This window comes from Anolis carolinensis, chromosome 1, assembly GCF_035594765.1.
Source record: "Anolis carolinensis isolate JA03-04 chromosome 1, rAnoCar3.1.pri, whole genome shotgun sequence".
In the NCBI taxonomy this organism is placed as follows: domain Eukaryota; kingdom Metazoa; phylum Chordata; class Lepidosauria; order Squamata; family Dactyloidae; genus Anolis; species Anolis carolinensis.
Window position 1 is genome coordinate 272,394,416 of NC_085841.1, and position 6,000 is coordinate 272,400,415.

A 6,000-nucleotide genomic window follows, 5' to 3' on the forward strand; every position below is an offset into this window, starting at 1 on the left:
CCAAGAGTGTACACAGCACCTCCTTTTATGCTACAAAGATCAGAAGAATGAGGAGACACCTTTTATCATGAGATAATGAAGTTCTATTTCCTTCAAACTAAGGTAAATGTTTCCCCATTTCACACAATAAAGGATAAATCAACCCAATTATTTCAGCCTGACTTGCTTGTACAAACATACTTTTGGCTCCACCTTCTTTTGATGATATTGATGGAGAGTCAATGTACTTCCTGATCTCATCTAGCACAGTAAGTGATTCTGAGGATAGCGCTGATCAGAGGGGATGAGTCAAGTGTCTGAGTCATTCTGTCTCTTGGCAAAATCCCTGGAACACAGGGAAATTACAAGGTGAGTAGTAGGGGGCTTTCTAAAATATACACCGCAATGTGGCAATGTTTTTTTTTTTAAAGAATTATTAGTCTAGATTTTTAACATTCATTATTTCATGAATATAATAGTCTTCCCCTAAAGGGGTTTCATGAAAAAAAAAATGGCAGAATCCGATCATGGATTATTTGAACTGGAAAGATGATTTCAAATGTAACCTGTTGATATCACTGATGAATTTAGTAAAGAAACAGCTTAACCTATATATCTATGCACCCGTCTGTATTTTTTTGCAAACAAGTAAAAAGACTCTGGTGACAAACATCTTTATTTACCTAGAATCAGAACAGAATCATAAAGTTACAACAGATTACAAGGGCTATCCAGTCCAACCCATTGCCATGCAGGAACACACAGTCAAAGCACTCCCAACTAATAAATGTTCTGACAATTTTTCCTTTAAATCAACTCGTGTTTGCACTGAAGTCTCATACATAACTACACCACAAAGCGCAATCCTTAAAAATGAATACATCCACAGTTCTAATCTTTCCCTGATTTATTCTCACCCAAAAGAATAAAGAAACTATTCCTGAATCATGTCAGCTGCCCATAAAAATTAACATCTTGTCATATAAGGTGGTGTACTCAATGGAAGTAGGTTTATAGGAAGGCAGTCATTTTAGAAGTCAAAGATACATCTTTGATGAATCCTGCTGGAGTTTTTTTTTAAGGAAGTTCTGATTTATACATAAAAATAAGACTTCTTAGAAGATGAAAATGGAGATAGAACAGCCGTTGTTGACATCCAGACTCAGGACTATACTAGTATTTAGACACTGAATCATGCTTGTTCCAAGACCATTCGACAAGATGATTGTTGGGAGGGGAATGAAACCGTTTTTTTAGCAGTGCAGTGAATCTTCTGGGTGTCCTCAAATCTGTTATCTGTCAGCAATAAAGAAACTTCTTTGTCAAAAAGGAGGTCCATTGCATAATGAAATATCTTGCACATCCAATCAACGTAAGAACATTTTATTTATGTGGTATCCAACTTCTTAGCCTCCTTGTTCGTGGGTATAGAGTCTTCTGGAAGGCCCTGGACTGAATTGTGTTAGCTACAACTTGAGTTGGACAATCTTGTATGTCTTTATTTTCTTGGACATGAAAAGAATCAATCATGGCATTGTACAAGAGTTGTACAACATGAGCCAGCAATGTGATGCGGCTGCTAAGAAAGCCAACGGGATTTTGGCCTGCATCAATAGGAGTACAGTGTCTAGATCCAGGGAAGTCATGCTACCCCTCTATTCTGCTTTGGTCAGACCACACCTGGAATACTGTGTACAATTCTGGGCACCACTGTTGAAGGGATATGTTGACAAGCTGGAATGTATCCAGAGGAGGGCAACTAAAATGATCAAAGGTCTGGAGAACAAGCCCTATGAGGAGCGGCTTAAAGAACTGGGCATGTTTAGCCTACAGAAGAGAAAGCTGAGAGGAGACATGATAGCCATGTACAAATATGTGAGGGGAAGTCATAGGGAGGAGGGAGCAAGCTTGTTTTCTGCTGCACTGCAGACTAGGATGCGGAACAATGGCTTCAAACTACAGGAAAGGAGATTCCACCTGAACATCAGGAAGAACTTCCTCACTGTGAGAGCTGTTCAGCAGTGGAACTCTCTCCCCCGGGCTGTGGTGGAGGCTCCTTCTTTGGAGGCTTTTAAGCAGAGGCTGGATGGCCATCTGTTGGGGGTGCTTTGAATGCGATTTCCTGCTTCTTGGCAGGGGGTTGGACTGGATGGCCCATGAGGTCTCTTCCAACTCTACTATTCTATGATTCTATAACCTGCATAAGGCAAGGCAATGTAAGTATGTAGGAACAAGTGTGTGAACCCTCTGAAAGACTGGACCATTTATCTGTGTTTTGGTCTCTTTTACCAGCAAATAAAATATTTTAGCCATCCAGCCTATCTAATCAACAAATGATTACTGTGAGTGTATGAAGTAGGGTCAATTTCACCAAAAAGGATGGACAAAAATCTCTGCTAGCATGGCAAAGGAGATCAAATAAGCTCAAGCTGAAGTGGAAGAGACTGGGATCTTAGCAGCATGTGATGGCGAACAGATTGAGGGTTTATGACCTACCGTCACTGGTCTCAGAGATGGAGTTCATGGGTGCGTGACCTTGACAATTATCTCAGGCAAGGCCAAATATCTTGTCTAAGAGGACTTTGCCTGATCTATCCTGTTATTATCAGGAAGAGCAGATGAACTCTTATATGGTATCTACTATATGGGCGTTTGTATTGAGAAGAATTGAGTAGGTACCGATGTGGCTCTTTCTTGAAGGTATGATACCAATGGGAATGTCCATAATTTTTACAGCATGGATATCTGGAGAAGGGGAGTAATCATAATATGGAGAATCATAATATGCAGAGTCTGAATATCACAAATATGAATGATGGTATTAAGGATGATCATCTCCATGATGGTGTTGAAATTGTATATGTCTGTGAGATCAAGCAGGGACAAACAAGAATCATCCAGGGGCCATTTAAAAACATCACAAACTGATGAACTCGATGTCAATACCAAAACAACACTAGGTCTAGAAGTTCTGGAGGAGGTCGTAACAGCTGACACTTTGGTACGGGACCCAGTCCCAGAAGCCCAAGTAGTTGTCTTCAAAGCATTCTCATCTAAGATTGCTTTCAATCTCAAAGTCCTATTACGATGGGCATGTGGTGTAAAGGCTCTACAATGAAAGCAAGCCTCCACTATGTCCTTTCCTTAAACAGAGGAAATACTTTTCAGGGATTTTTGGTTTAAAAGACACAAACTTCTGAAATGAAGCCTGTGAAACCTAGATTACTGATACCATATCTAAATCACAATCCAAACAGACTACTAATCTAGCCCAAATCAAGGGGAAAGATAGTCAAAGCAAAAATGACAAAACCAAGAATAGAAGACAAACCAGAAGTCAAAGTCAATCAAAAATAAGAAAACTCCAGAGCACATTCCTCTTGATGCTGCTATTGCAGTAGATGAAAAGAAACTGAGCATTTAGGCAGGAAGCATACTTATATGACACAAAAAGAGAGGGCAGGTCTACCACCAAAATGCTTATGTAATAATTCTAGAAGGTTCTGAAAGAGACACTGCACATGTGCAGGTAATTCATTGTTGTAAATCACAGAGAACATGAAGGAACTGTGCATGTGTATCTGTGCATTAGTGGAATGCCCTTTCCAAAGATATCAGACAGGCCCCCTCTCTAGCCACCTGCAGGAATAAACTGAAAACAGATGCAGAATGTTCAGAATGATTAATTATAATTTATTATGATGGTGGCTTTTACAGTAGTACAAATACCAAGTGGCTTGAATTGGTTTTGCCTTGGTGTACAATATGTTTTTAAATACTGCAAAATTTAATCTGTGTATTTTATTTTTATATTGTTATTTTACTTTGCTGTTTTTTTTATTTTGTCATTATGTATTATGTTTTATTCTTGCTTGGTTTTATATTTATTTGTTGTAAGCCACCCCTAGTCCTTTTGGAGAGTTGGCGGGATATAAATAAAGTTGTTTATTATTATTATTTTATTATGACACAGCAAACAAGATAGACATCCTGGATTTTGTATCACAAAATCACAAGTCGAACACTTCCCAAGTGTCTAGGATTGTGTGATGTATTTTCAGATGATGTGTGTGAACTTGCTACTGTCTAGTTAACTTATGGTCCACAGGCATCATTAGCAATTGGGTGAATGATTTAAAAAAGCAGTTAGGATCTGACCTAAGTCCCAGTACAAGTAATAAAAGGGACTTTAATGCTTTGCTATACAAAATCATGCCTCTTATTTGCATTGGGGAAAAAGCTTCCACTCATGTCTGCTGCTGCTCAGTCGTTTAGTCATTTCTGACTCTTCATGACCTCATGGACCAGTCCACGCCAGAGCTCCCTGTCGGCTGAGGCCGCCACCAGTTCCTTCAAGGTCAAGCCAGTCACTTCAAGGATACCGTCCATCCATCTCGCCCTTGGTCGGCCTCTCTTCCTTTTTCCTTCCACTTTCCCCAGCATCATGATCTTTTCCAAGCTTTCCTGTCTTCTCATGATGTGGCCAAAATACTTCAACTTTGCCTCTAATATCCTTCCCTCCAGTGAGCAGCTGGGCATTATTTCCTGGAGGATGGACTGGTTGGATCTTCTTGCGGTCCAAGGCACTCTCAGGATTTTCCTCCAGCACCAGAGTTCAAAAGCATCTATCTTCCTTCGCTCAGCCTTCCTTATGGTCCAGCTCTCGCAGCCATAGGTTACTACAGGGAATACCATTGCTTTGACTATGCGGACCTTCGTGGCCAGTGTGATGTCTTTGCTCTTCACTATTTTGTCAAGGTTGGCCATTGCTCTCCTCCCAAGAAGTAAACGTCTTCTGATTTCCTGGCTGCAGTCTGCATCTGCAGTGATCTTCGCACCTAGAAATATAAAGTCTGTCACTACCTCCACGTTTTCTCCTTCTATTTGCCAGTGGTCAATAGGTGTGGTTGCCATAGTCTTGGTTTTCTTGATGTTTAACTGCAACCCAGCTTTTGCACTTTCTTCTTCCACCTTGGTGATAAGGCTCCTCAGCTCTTCCTCACTTTCGGCCATCAGAGTGGTATCATCTGCATACCTAAGGTTGTTAATGTTTCTTCCAGCAATTTTAACTCCGGCCTTGGATTCGTCCAGCCCCGCACATCGCATGATGTGTTCTGCGTACAAGTTGAATAGGGAGGGTGAAAGTATGGAGCCCTGCCGTACTCCTTTCCCAATCTTGAACCAGTCTGTTGTTCCGTGGTCTGTTCTTACTGTGGCTACTTGGTCTTTATACAAATTCCTCAGGAGACAGACAAGGTGACTTGGTATCCCCATACCACCAAGAACATGGCACAGTTTATTATGATCCATGCAGTCAAAGGCTTTGGAATAGTCAATATAGCAGAAGTAGATGTTTTTCTGGAACTCCCTGGCTTCCTCCATTATCCAGCGGATATTGGCAATTTGGTCTCTGGTTCCTCTGCCTTTTCTAAATCCAGCTTGGACATCTGGCAACTCTCGCTCCATGTATTGCTGGAGTCTGCCTTGTAGAATCATGTCTATAGACACAAAATCCAAAGTCCACAGGAGACAAAGCTTTAATAGGACTAACTATAATTTCACTACAGCGTGTGCACGTTTTCTAGTTTCCCTGAAAGGTATGTCTATAAAAGCTTGCTAATAGCAGTTTGGATGAGCCAAGAACATGAGACAATTGATTAAAGACTAACCATGGTTGGCAGATTATGAAACCAGGGAGAAATTCTTTATTATCTATTTAGTTTTTTAAAATCATGCAATGGTTAATTTAATATATGGTGTTTATGTCATCTGAGAGCCAAAATAAACATGAACTAAGTGAACTGCAATCCATTACACAATGAAGGAACAAAGAAAACTGCTCACAACACTTCTGTGTATCATGTGAACTTGAAATGATCATAACACTCTTTGGAAAGCAAGTTAATTTAATGATCACTCCTGTATTTTTTAGGCAAAAGAATGTGTGAAATTACTATCAAGACATATATAATGTGTCAGGTGTTTTGTTAACGAAGGATAAAACATAGTTTGGAAGAACAG